A 14305-nucleotide genomic window follows, 5' to 3' on the forward strand; every position below is an offset into this window, starting at 1 on the left:
TGAACACGAAAGATACAGAAGCGGAGACCTGGCCCCGCCCTTACGCTGGGCACCCTCTAGTGAGAGAGGCAGGTCTGCAAACAGATGAGGAGAGTGAGCTGGGGTGAGTGCTGGCAGGAATTAAACACAGCAGTTGTTAGAACTTTAGAAATAGGGTGTGTTAACTACTGAGGGTCAGGAGCTGGGGAGGGTCCTGGAGGAGGGCTTTTACGGAACAGGGGACAGGCTAGCTAGGTTTGATGAACTGGATGGTCACGTGTCGAGTGAGGTGGGAAGGTGTCCCTGACATGCCTGGGTGTGGCCGCAGCTCAGGGCTTGCAGACAGGAGCGGCTCAACACGAAACTGGAAGGCAGGCAAGGGAAAGTCTTGTCTTTTCACAGCTCGCGCCTGGTTAGTCAGGTGCTACATGCAAGACACCAAAATGGAAAGTAGCTTTCAAAATTATCCTTCATGCCTTCACCACGGCCACAGACACCAATCTTCAAAACTCACCTCTTCCAAGCTTTCCCTGACTCCCCACTGCAGTGATCTTTCTACAAACTCAGATGTCCCTGTGACTTCGCCCAGATGCGAAACATGTGACTTATAGTCCCAAATCACTGTCCAGAGAACACCATCCAAGCGCAAGGAGTATGCACCAAATGGAAAGAATGAGTCACTTTCAAATGGCCAACTGCTGTGTTTGAGGTGGTGTCTAATAATCTGCTCATTGCTTTCTCAATTGAAAACATCCTGGAGTGCAATTCCATACAGTTATGCAGCACCTTCATGGTGTCAGGAGTAACCTAGCCCTTCTCTCCTGTGCGGCAGCTGTTAGCCTCACCTGGCAGGTCATAGCCTGCTCCCAGAGCACCTGGTTGGGGCATGGGGACCCTGCTTCCCTCCCACCTCCCAGAAGGGGGGCAGGCTTTCTCCTACAATTGTGGCCTTCACAATTGTGAATTCAAATAAGCCAGTTACATAACATGGCATTTGTGACGGCCCATTGTTCTGGCCAGCCCTTTCTGCTTTTGTCCCCTATGGGCACTAGACTCTGCATGCACACCCATGCAGGGACCACGTGGCACTCTGCATTCCTCTTTTTCCCCTCAACTGAAACGGATCTTTGCATCCATCAGTTATTTACAAATATTCCAGTTTCCTCCTCCGCAGCATGCCACAATGTTTTCTAACTTGCTAAAATTAGAGAACAGGAATACAGAGGAGGAAAGTTAGAACAAGGCATTTGCATGAGGGTTCTGCAAATAATAGAGAATTAAGCGGGCGGAGGCTTGCAAGAGAGACTCTAGATATTGTCTGGTGTGGACGAAACCCTCTCTCTTACCCTATATAGCTGATTTTATGGTCACCGTACAGCCAGCTCTACCTAAAAGGTCCAGTTGTCACTGTGTGTCAGCTGGCTGTTTTACCATAAATATTTTTGACTTTTTTTTTTCAGAGACAAACTGTTGTCTTTTAAGATACATGTTTCTCTTAAAAAGTACTGTGAAATTAAAAGGAAAATAACAACCCATAAGCTCATTGCCCCAAGTTACGTGCCCTTTAGAAAAAAAGATATATATTTTTAAGGAGTAATACACACTCCAAACAGGAGCACATTTGTAGATTTTTACCTTTGGCTCCTTGGCAAGGCTTGAAATGAACAGATGCCCGGAACAAGGCTTTTAAGTCAGGCTTTATCTACCTGGGGCTCCTGGCTCAACCATTTTTGAATGAATGGACAGTCTTGTTATTTAGTGGACCCTCATGAGCAGCCCCTCTGAGTGGACCCTGAGGTAGCAGTCTGCGTGACCAAACTGGCAGTGGTTTCAACACTTGCACAAGTGTCCCAGCTAAGCCATGTGGGGTCTCCAGTTGGGTTGTCCAACCATTTCCTTGAGATCCAGCCCTGCATCCCAGGGTCTACTTGGGCACCACTCATCAGGTTCACAGATCCGGGACAACGTGTTAATCTGACCTAGTACAAAACACGGCCTGAATTGCAAAACCTGAGAGCTGTATTAATGGTGATGATGTCTTATCTCCTTTTTACTGGAGTGTATTCATTCATTAATCCACCCAGGCAAAGATCTCATGTACAGATAACACTTCCTGAATGATTTAGGCAGTGCATCAAGTGCTTTCTGAGTATTCTATCACTTAATCCTCCCAACAACCCTATTATCCCAGTTTTATAGATGAAGACAGTGAGGTATGGAGAAATTGATTCAAAACTCAAGGTCAAACAACTATTAAAGGAAGAAGTTGGACCTTGAATCTGGGAAGATTGATGCCAAGGGCCCATAGTCAAAAAGAAAAAAACCTCTGCCCCATCGGTTTTGCCTTCAGAAAACATATTTTGATCATTTTCATGTTACTTGTTTGAGAGAAAAGTAAAACAATGTCCTTTGATGTCACAGAACAAAAGCCCAACAGTGTACTGTGCTATAATGTGTTCATGAATGGAGATTGTGTTAGCCTTCGATTGCTGTGTAATAAATTACCACAAACTCAGTGGCTTAAAACGACACCCACTTTTTACCTGACAATTTCCATAAGTCAGAAGTCCAGGTGGGCTTAGCAGGGTTCCCGACTTAGGGTCTCACAAGTCCAAAGCCAAGGTGTCAGCCAGGCAGGGATTTATTCTCAGGCTCCAAGGAGACATCTGCATCCAAACTCGTTTGGGTTGTGGGCAGAATCCAGTTCCTCATTGTTGCAGGGCTGAGGCTTTAGCTTCCTTCCCGGCCATCAGTGGGGCCGCTCAGTTTCTGCAGGCCCCTCTGGGGTCTTTGCCATGTGGCTTCTTCCTTCTTCAAAGGCAGCAATGACACGTCAAGTCTTCCTTGTGTTTTAAAGCTCTCAGAGTCCCCTTCTGCCACCAGCTGGAGAAAGCTCTCTGCTTTTAAAGGGCTTACCTGATGGAGTCAGACCCCACTGGATAATCTCAATATGTTAACTTAACTTCGGATTTTAATTACATCTGCAAAACGCCTTCATAGCAGCACCTAGAACAGCATTGGATTAAATAATCAGGATGGGAATCTTGGGGGGAAATCTTTGGAAATTTTGCATGTTGGTCCAGTTAGTGGGAAAGTGTCTATTAACTCCTCAGGCCACTTTTACTTGATCCATTCAACATTCTGAGTGAAGTTGGTATCAAAGACGGTAGCAGGACTGAGCCAGGATTGGGTGAGCAGGAACTGGAGGTGAAGGGTCTGGGTATCATCTAGGAGGTGCAGGTTCAGTTGAGACCACCATTAGCCTGAGCATCAAGGTAGAAAATGGAGGCCAAGAACACCCATTTCAATGACGAGCTGCACTCGGTGAATAATTTTCCCCTTTCACCCATCCCATCACTTTTCTCCGCTTTTCTTCTCGGCTGCCAAAACTACCTAGAATTTCCTCTGGGTAACTGATCTTGGCTTTAGCACATACATCCCAGGTAAGAAATAAATATTAATAACATATACTGCCCCAGCCCATTGCAAACTCTGGTATCTCCTGTTATCTTACATCCCTTCAGAGAAATGACAGATTATTGAAACCTGCTGAAAAAGCTGGTAGGTATCTTAATTTCTCTTATTTCCATATCTCCTTTGGAAGCTTTTCTTCCTCTGGTGATTTTTTTTTTTTTAAATTCCCTGGATTTCCCAAAGAACAGGAGAAAACAAGAAAAAGAAATTCCCCTTCCCAGAAAAAAAAAAAAAAAAAAAAAAGTCTAAAGTTTCCACTAACACAGATGGTCTGACTTAAGAAAAGTTTTTATAGCCGTCCCCTTAAGAAAAATATGTATTTAAGTTTTCCCCATGTGGAACAAAAATAAAGAGGAAAATAGCTCAAAACATAGACTGAGATATCAAGTAAGGAAGCTGTTCAAGCTCAGAAAAATATTGAAATGATCATGCTTCACGTGGATTCAGGGAAGAAGCCCCTGCACTAAGAGTATAAAGCAAGAACCAGCTGGGTGCCACCCCACCCACCCCCCTGCCCCCATAACGGATACACACATTTCTGTTCACCAAGAGTGAGCATCCAGTTAAAACAGCAGTGACTGGCAGATGCGGCGCTAGCAATCTCCCCAGCCACAGCCCCCTCCCCTCACCCTGGTCACGAACATGATGTTCTGGTGGCTTTGGTTTGGGCTTGAATGAAATGTCCCCACCTCTGAAGCCATTCGCCTCCATCTCTGGCAACCAGAGGACTTTCCTCATGCCCACTGCACTCATTTGGGCCCTTTCATGATCCCTAAGTAGTGGTTATTTGGTCATAATTGAGGCAAGAATCCGATCATTGCCTTATAATCAGAGCTGGCCAGTTATCATGAGGCTCAGTAAGTTGAGTCAGTACCACAGGGAGAAACATATCATTCTGGGGTTTGGTTTAGACGCTTGTCTCCCTGACTCTCTCCCCCACCTTCCATTTAAGCCATTACCCAAGACTCTGCAGGGCTCTGAGGTAAAGCAGACCTATATTTGAACCCAGCACCTACCAGTATTACACGGGAGAAACTTGGGCAATTTTCTGGTGAGTATCTACCTGGAAAAGTGCAAAACCTTTTCTTTGACCATACACAGTTCGTCACTTAGTTGTTGGTGGGTGCTTCTGTTGCTGGTAAGTTTTTGTTTGTTTGTTAGCTTTTTAGTTATTTGTGGAAAGAGTGAGAAGTAGCCCAAATTCAGAGGGCTTCATCTGTATAGAAAATGTGTCATTTGGGGCTCACATCAGACACATTTAAACTGGAGTGCTTGATACTGGAAAACAAGTATGCTTTTCGCACTTAAGAAATGATGACTGTGGTGAGGCGGAATCAGGTCTGGGTGTGGCTAAGTAAGATGGTGCTCCCAGCCCCCTGACACGTGGCTGGCCCCTCACTCCTATGTTTCAGCTCATGTGGCTTTGTTAGTGTCCTCAAATCATCATGCCCGCCATTGCAAGGGACATTTATTTTTGCTTAGCATCCTCTTCCTTCACTCAATAAATATTTATTCAGTGCCCACTAAGTGTCAGGCACCTTTCCAAAGGCATACACTGGGAGGCAAGACTGTGACCTCTTGGGGCTTATGTTTCACGGGTGTGAAGGTAGGGGTAGTTGTGGGAAGACTGAAGCAAATAATCCAAGAAAGGGATAATTTTGGAGTGATAATTACTATGAAAATAATTTTAAATGGTCATGGGAAAGAAAGTTACTGGATACAAAGGTCAGTGAAACCCTCTTTGGGGAGGATGTTTTGAGGAGAGATATTTTGAAATGAGATAGTTTGAACTTAGATCTAAATAGGGCAGGCCATGTAAATATTTTGGGGAGGTTCAGTCCAGGCAGAAGGAAGCCACATGTAATAGCTTGCTTCCACGACGGCTGTCAATGCGTTTTACCCTCACAGTATGTCCACGTCTTCCTGCCACTGAGAAGTATAATTTACAGGTACTTCTCCTTTGTTTTGAATCTGGGCTGGTTTTGGAAACTCACTTAATTATTATAATGGGACAGAAGGGACATTCTGGGATTGATGAAGCTAGGCCATAAAAAGTGTTAGGGCTTCTTGGAGCACATTCATGGCATGCTCCCCCTCAGATCCCAGTTGCCATTCTGTGAGAAGCCCAAGCTTCATTGAAAGGCCACATGTAGATGCTCCATTTGACAGGACCAGCTAAGCTCCTTGCCCATAGCCAGCACCCTTCGCCCCTCATGTGAGGGAGCCATCTTGAACACCCAGTCCCATCTAGACCCAGTCAACAACTGAGAGCAACTTCAGCACAAACCACCCAGCTGAGCTCAGTCAACCACAGACCTGAGAGAGGGAATCAAAGTGTTGTTAAAAGCCACTAAGTTTTGGGGTGATATGATATGCAGATATGTTAATCCTATGAGATGACATATTTTGATAACTAATACACCGTATGACTCTTCTCTCTCTACCTGCAGCCCACTTGGCCTTGTGAATGCCTTTTATTCTTCCACTCAAACATCACTGCCTCAGGGAGACCTTCTCGACAACCCTCATCCTAGATCCTCAGGCACATTCCTGGACACTCTCACAGGAACTAGCACTTTTCCATCATAGCACTTACAACAGTTGGTCATTTGTACTTATGATGGTTACCCAGACTAGAGTTTATGCTCAGTGATAACAAAATCTTGCATGTTCTGTTCACCATAATATCCCCAGCTCTTAGCAGAGAGCCTGGCACAAAGCAGGTACTCAATAAATATTTGTTGAATAAAGGAATAAAGGAATAATGGAGATCTCATTGCCAAAATTAGCAGACTTGGATAACAGACATTGTCCCCAAATACTCATTCTGTAGTGGCCATATCTGACTACAGCTTTTATGAAGGAGAGCGTGTAAGGTAAAATATTGACTGTCCAGGACATGTGGATCCCAGACACCTTGGTTTAAAATAGTTCTGTGACATCCCAGAGTACAAGGAGTCCCTAACAGGTCATACATCCTAATGGAATATGAGCCATATTCTTTGGTTCTTCTAGTTCTCAATCTACTACCAGGAGAAGTGGTAGCTTGAGGCTCCTTTAAATACTCCTACCATCCCACACCAAAGCGATAAGCAGCACACACACAGAAAATGCCTCATGGCTTCTAAAACATAGCTCAGAGAACTCCTCCTGGCTTACTTTCCTCAGTTTAGATGCCCGTTTTCCTTCTTGCCTTTGTATATAGTAAAAACAGTTTTATGTCTTGGTACCAAGAATTATGAGCTTGTTATTTATCAAGTACTATGCCAGTGCTTTGCACTCATTTTCTCATATAATCCTCTCAGAAGCCTGTGAGTAACTTCCAATTACAGATATGTAAATTAAGGGACAAAGAAGTTAAGAAATTTGCCCAAAGCCATGGAGTTAACAAGAAGCAGAGTTGGGTCTTAAGAACAAAACAAACAACAAAGAATCACGCAAACAAATAAAAAAGATCTAAATGTCTCCAAAACACAGGTTCTTATCCATTCTGTTCCAATGCCTCACAAAATGAGTGTGCCCACCTTCTTATTTTGCCCCATCCTATCTCAGGAGTCTAGCTCTGAACTATTTAATATGCCCTGAGCTGAACACACACCATAGGAGATGGCTCCTAGTGATTACCCACCAAGTTTTAATTTTTTTTCAATTACCGTTGACATTCAATATTATATATTTCAGGTGAAGAGCATAGTAGTTAGACATTTATACAACTTTTGAAGTAATCCCAATTCCCTTGATGGGTATAATACCCACCTGTTACCTGTCACCATACATAATAATCAATATTATTGATTATATTCCCTATGCTGTATTTTAGAGCCCTGTGCCCACTTTGTACCTTCCAGCTGGTACTTCTTAACCTACCAAGTTTTAAGGCTGGAGAACCTCCAGCACTGGGGGCAGACTCTTCCCCTCCAATCCCACCCAAGCCCACCTGGATGGGCACCACAAGCACAGAGGAGCTCAGGCAGCAACCAGTCACAAGCTAGCAGAGCAGATCACCCCAAATGACAGTTCAGGACTCAGGTATTGAGTACCTGTCTAGCTGACAGCTAGGAAGGAGCTCAGATCTCAGGAGAATCCCCCGAAACACAGCCAACATGAAACGTCAGGTGCACTAGGGCTTTATCCCGGGTAGGCCCATTTGGAAAATCAAAACTGATAAACATGTCTGGGAATTTGAAAGACTGACTCAGAAATCCCCAGGCCCTTGGCTGTACCATTACGTTAAGGCCCTGGATCCCACGAGAGATCTTGCTATAATCTTCTTTGTGCTTCCCTGACTCTACCCCCCTCCTCATCCCCACACTGCGTGATAGCTGTCTCATCAAGTGTGAATCATGAAACCACATAAACTGCAACAAGGCCATGCTCCTGCTGACTTCTGGGAACATAAACAACAATAACGTAAATATGACTTACTAAAGGCTTAAGCAAAGTGCTTAAAGGAAATCTATATTTTTTATGTAAACAGTCTTCTGTTTACTGACGTGGTGCAGTCGTTCTGAGCAACTCCAGAAACACTGAAACCAGCTTGTCATGAAAGCAAAAGGTCTAACCCACGGCCAGGAGATTGAAAAGGAAAGAGAATGCAGAAGTCTTACATTAAAATGCCCCTTCCCCCTTCTGCAGCGGTGAAAGGCAGTAGTTGGCTGGTGATACTTTTCTTAGGTGATTAGACACCAATATTTTCCTTTGTATAGCTCTGGAAGAACCTGTTGGAAAGCAAAAGGTATGGGGTGGGTGGGTGGGTGGGTGGGTGGGTGGGTGTGTGTGTGTGTGTGTGTGTGTGTGTGTGTGTGTGTGTGTGTGTGTGTGTGAGAGAGAGAGAGAGAGAGAGAGAGAGAAAGAGAGAGAGGGAGAGAAAGAGAGAGAGAGAGAGACTAAAGGTGTTAGAGAAGGAGTTTAAACTCAGACATTGCACAAACCAGAGAACATTTTCCCACCATCCTCCTGTCTCCCTTTGTCTCCAAGCTGAACATTGATCCTAGGTGGTGATCTACATGGATAGAAGATGTCAGGCAACTTTAAAAATTCCTTATTGTTGCTAACCACAAATATTTGGGGTTTGTGTTATCTAGGTTATAATGAGAACCTGCCAGGGAAAAATTCAGACATACAAATCTTTGTGTAAACTACCTTAAGAGCCTTAAGCTGACAAAAGCCAGAGCAAAGTCTGAAATTTTGTCCTCAGAGCGCCCATAATTGAGGCTCTGGCTCTTCATATATTGTCAACAGGATTCCTGCAGAGCTTGAGTTTTCCACATATGCCATTCTATGTTCGAGCCAGAAAAGTCTTACTTTGTTCTGTGGCTCCCTGGTCTGATGCAGACACTTTTTCAAACTTCTAAACAGCTGGGGACAGTAAGGGTGACGGGGGAAGATAGTCTCAAAGCTTCCGGGCAATAATGGGGGAAGGGGTGAAGACAGTCTTAACAACAACCCCTTCTTTTCACTGTTGTTTTTATTGGTCCCAAGTCCATTCCCCTTCTTTCGCTAAGAGCTTCGGCCAATCACATTTTCGCTCCCAGAAATTTAAACCTTGAGCAATATGGCCGCTAAATCATTTCCGATGTCTTTGTGCTAAAGAGACTGCTTGTGAATTGCTGGCCACTGTCCTTTCAAAGTCTTGGTGGTCCAACTGTTCCTGTAATCTTTGAACTACCAAGTGCCTTTCAACACACCCCTTATTTCATGTTTAAATTCCTCTGAGCATTTTCTTTTACTTACAGTCAGAGAACCCTAACTAAATCCCTCTCTTCGTCCAGACATTGTACTAGCAGCTAGGGGTTCTATGGTGAACAGGAACCTATCTCTGGATTCTTTGAACAAGACCAAATCTTAGCCATTCGTTTTTAAAAACATTTTATTTAGAGTCTCTACTATGTGTGTGTTGTGAAGATCCAGTTGACACAGCAGCCTCTTTCCTTACAGATCTTATTGTCTATTGGGGAGAAAAGATGTTGCAAGCAATTACTACATAACATGGAACTTTTATGAAATGGAAAGCTTGGACAGTAATCATAGCCCACCTAGAGAGGACTAAACAATGTCATCTGAGGACCTGGAAAGACTGCCCTCAATGGGCTTGGATGGTCTAAGAGATAGTCAATAAATAGCTATCTATTTCATCAAAGTCAATGACATTAATGGTAAGATAGCAATGCCTGTAAGAACATAAGGAAAAGGGTAACTAAAGTAAATCACCCCTTCCTCCAATTCCAGAAAGCCAACCCCATGGATGGGGGCAGCAGAGGCTCTACCTTTATAGCTCAAAGGCACAGTCTTTCTTCTGGTGGTAAAATAGGCACAGAAACCTTTACCATTTTAATCATTTTTAACTATACAACTAGTGGCATAAAGTACATTTGCAATGTTATACAACCATCTATTATTATCCATTTCCAAAGCTTTCTCATGATCCCAAGCGAAGTTCTGTGCCCACTGAACAACAGATCCCACCCTGCTTCCCCTAGTCCTTGTTAAGCTCAGCCCTACCTTCTGTCTCTGTGACGCTGTCTATGTATGTCTCTACCTCATAGAAGTGGAATCATACAATTGTCCTTTGGTGTCTGGCTTATTTCGTTTAGCATAATTTTCAAGGTTTATCTATGTTGTAGCATGTATCAATTTCATTCTCTTTTAAGTCTGAATTATATGCCATTGCAGGATACGGACATTTCTGTTGTTTATACTTATTTGCTATTGCAAAAATGCAGCTATAAACATTGGTGTAAAGTATCTATTTGAGTCCTTGCTTTCAATTATTTTGGGTATATACCTAGGAGTGGAATTGCTGGGTACTACAGGAATTCTGTTGAGGAAATGTCAAACTGTTTTCCACTAGTTTTCAACACACCAAATGAATGGGGCCTGCCTGATACTAAACCCATATTCAGGTCCCATATGGGCTGGTAAACCCTAACTCTAAAAGAGATTAAGCAAATAACAACAAAAGAAAGAGAACTACTAACTTTTATAAGACCTAATATATGCTAATCAGGTAGTGATTTTTTCACATTATTTCTTCTAATTCTTACAATAACCATATAAAGCAAATGTTTGTTCATTTTTTAAATAAACCTTTTCTATTATTTTTAGCAGATAAAGCAGAGTTTGAGAGTTTAGAAAATTTTTCAAGGTTCAGACAATAATATCTGTTGGACTCCACACCTTTGCTCATTCCACTATATCACAGCTCCTCTCAATTAATCAGAAAACGTACATATCAGAGGTAAATGATCCTAAGCAGGGAAATCAGCCAGCCAGCTCAGCTACAAGTCTAAACTGGCCTTACAGGTGAAGTTTCAAATTTTGAAGCAAAGCATGGGTCAGTTACCAGATGGCTCTGCTTCCTAGCCCTGGGTTATCCCCTCTTGGTAGTTAGAAAGAAATAAAGAAAATAAGGAAGAAAAGGAGAGAGGAAGGAAGAAAGAAAGAGAGAGGAAACAAGGGGAAGAAAGGAAGGAGGAAAAAAACAAAGGAAGGAAAGAAAGAGGAAAGAAAAAGAAAAAGAAAAGATAAAAGAAAGAAAGAGAAAGAAAGAAAGGAAGAAAGGAGGGAAAGACAGAAGGAAGAAAGGAAGGAAGGAAGAAAGGAAGGAAAAGAAAAAAGAAAGAAAAGAGGCAAAGAATACAGTGAAGCCATCTGGTCAGCGGCAGGCCTGTATCCTCCAGGAAGTCAGACACTGTGCTGGCTAGCATTTTGCACAAGGCTGTCCCTGTTGAGGTTACACCCCTCCTCACTGTGGCCTCAAGGAACCCAAGAAACACACTCATTGCCCCTTTGGTTATTTTATAAACAGTGCTTGGAAACCACGAGTCATTATCACTCTTCTGGCCAGCCAGTCAGACTTTCCATGCCCTTGTGTGAGATGCCCTTAATCTTCCCAAAGCCAGCAGACTATTCCCCTAAACCAAGGGGACTGTTTACTTTGGCCATATCAGGGCAGAGTTTAAGTATCATCCTGTCCTTCAGTGTCTAACAGGTTTTAGGGCTATAATTCAAACATGCATCCCATCATCCATTCTTTTATTTACAAATTCAACCACTTACCCCTAGGGCTACCCAAGTTTTGTCCAGGTAGCTCTAAATCCATATATTAACCCACCCGTTCATCTATTTATTCATTCACCCATTCATTCATTTACTGACATGGGCATCCACCTATGCACTCACTTTTAATCATTCATCTGCTTATCAATTCCTCCATTTATCTGTCCACTTACCCAGTCATCGATGCAGTAATTTATTCATGTATCCACGCATAGATGAATTCACCCATTCATCACCTACTCAATCACCCTCCATTTTTTCACTCAGTTACCCAATCACTTACTTTTGTTTTCCGCTCATGACTTGAACAGGCTTTATTTTGCAGGGTAAGAATGTAACAGACAATGTAAGGGTAATTGTTAAACTGAGCTCTCAATGGTGAGGTGACTCTGACCCAGAAGAGGGCAAGACAGCCTCTTACTGAGTCACTTAGCCACTATTCACTCAATCTATAATCACCTATCATGAGCCAGGCTCTATCGTTGTTCGAGGAACAAGGATGAACAAATATGGTTTCCCATCCCCCATCCACCCACCAATGATTAGCATCTGCTCATTTATATATCCTGAGAAACCCACTCCTGTGGGCACTAAACTGGTTAATGGGTGGATCCTAGGGAGATTTGAAGACAGAAATAGAGATGAACCCTGATTCCATGCAGAGAGTGCAGCCAAAATGATAGCTGAGAAGGACTTGGCTAAAAGACAAAAACTAGACAAGAGTCAAGAGTCCAGAACTCCAATTATCAAGATAAAGGGGGGGGGAGGTATAATAGGAGTGTATCAATATGGAACCTAAAGAGATTCATTCTGATACCAAATTTAGTCACAGAGACATTAATAAATAATTCTGAGTCTTTCTATTGGTAAGAGGAAGCTTTAAAAAGTGAAGGGATTAAGGAAAAGAAACTCTCACAGACACAGAAAACAGTGTGGTGATTACCAGAGGGAAATGGAGGGGGGGTGGGTAGAAGAGGTAAAGGGGGGATAAATGGTGACAGAAAGAGACTTGAGTTGGGGTGGTGAACACGCAATACAATATACAGATGATGTATTAACCAATAAATTCAATAAAAATTAAAAAAATATTAACTAAAAAAATATACCTAAATGATTAAGAAACTTCCATTTATCCATTTATCCATCCATCAATTTATTATCCATCCACCTATCCACACATATTTATCCATCCATCCATCCATCCATCTATATATTTATTGTTCAACAATTACAGCAGGAGGTCTTGACCAGAGTCTAATGAAGAAGAACAATCATCTCAACTTGATTCATCTTTGCATTACTAGCATCTTCCACTGCTACTGACACATAGCATGTGCAAATCAAATATTTGCTAAATAAATTAATGAGTGCTCTCAGTTATGACTAGATAAACCCAAACCAGAGAGGTGGCGCCTTGATCAGATAATTTGCTAGCTTTAGGGCTGATATGAGTAAGTTTACCTTTTATATGCTTGTTTAATGGTAATGTGCAGGATTCATCTACATTTGCGAAATGAATGCGCCCAGATGAGGCCATGACTAGTTTAGGCATGTCTAAAAGCCCTGGCTTTAGCTGTTTGACAAAGTGAATCCAACTCCTTCATAGTCTAACACACCACTGAAAAGGGCTAAAGGCCAGTTTCCTGCATTAGAAGCTAATCAGCCAGATCTCAGCAATCAGTAGATCCAATTATTTTTGTTTAACACCACTTCACGAGGTCACCACAGAAACCCTTAATCAAACTAAGTTTGGGATAACTACATTTATGTAAACAAAACTCTGACTTCAGGAAGATCACTCCATGAGTCTGGTCTATAAAGTCAAACTATCTGGACAACTCTGATAGCACTTCAGTCTTTCATTTCTAAAACAACAACAACAACAAACAACCAGAGCAAAACAAACAAGTCTTTTCAACTTAAAGCTGGGGGCAACACAGCATGTCACTAGTAGCACAGGGGACATGGGGTATAAAGCCAAAGAGAGAGGAAGATTTTTGTCCAGCATCACTTACCAGACCTGCGATTTTGAGCACGTTACACTGAATGTCTCAAATCCTCAGTTTCTCCATCTGTAAGATGTAAAAACTATTTTCACTTAGCCAGATTCTAGTTGATAACATACAGAAGTAGTTGAGAGCATACAGAAGGAGTCTCGCCCAGTGCCTGATAGAAAGGAGGCAGCCAATAAACAGTAACTCCTAATTTCTGGATTCTCCAAATAGTTGTTCTGCCTAGTATATTTTCCTTGAGGTCATTTGTTTAAATTTTTTTAAAAATCTTCCTTTAATGTATGTTTGGAACTCTAGATTCTGCAAAGGGCTTCCATGTTTATTGTCTCATTTGAGCTTCATTGTCATTACAATCAAAATTATTGTCTTTGCCATTCTACAGATAAGAACACTGAGACCCAAGCTGAATAAAAAAACCTTCCCCACTTCATGTCACAGTCAGGACTTGAACCCATCATCTTTAGACTCTGAGTCTAGTTCACTTTGTACCAACATAATTAGAAATAGCAGACTCAACAAAGCAAAGAGGATGGAAGAGGCAAAAGGCCACCAAATCCCCTGAGACCCCACCAGAGTGGGCTTGCTTAGGTAACATACAGGGGACTTGCTGAGAAGGCCCAAACGGATGTTATGCACTTGTAGGCCTGGCTTTTTACCATGAGTAAGCAGCCCCATTAAGTCTTCCTGTGACCTTTGGATTGGCCTCCAATGTATAAAGATGATACTATAGCCTTGAAAAGCTGTCCTATTTGCTCAGATTCCTACAAAAAGTCTATGTTTTA

This window comes from Furipterus horrens, unplaced genomic scaffold (assembly GCF_987537825.1).
Source record: "Furipterus horrens unplaced genomic scaffold, mFurHor1.1.pri manual_scaffold_13, whole genome shotgun sequence".
Taxonomy (NCBI): Eukaryota; Metazoa; Chordata; class Mammalia; order Chiroptera; family Furipteridae; genus Furipterus; species Furipterus horrens.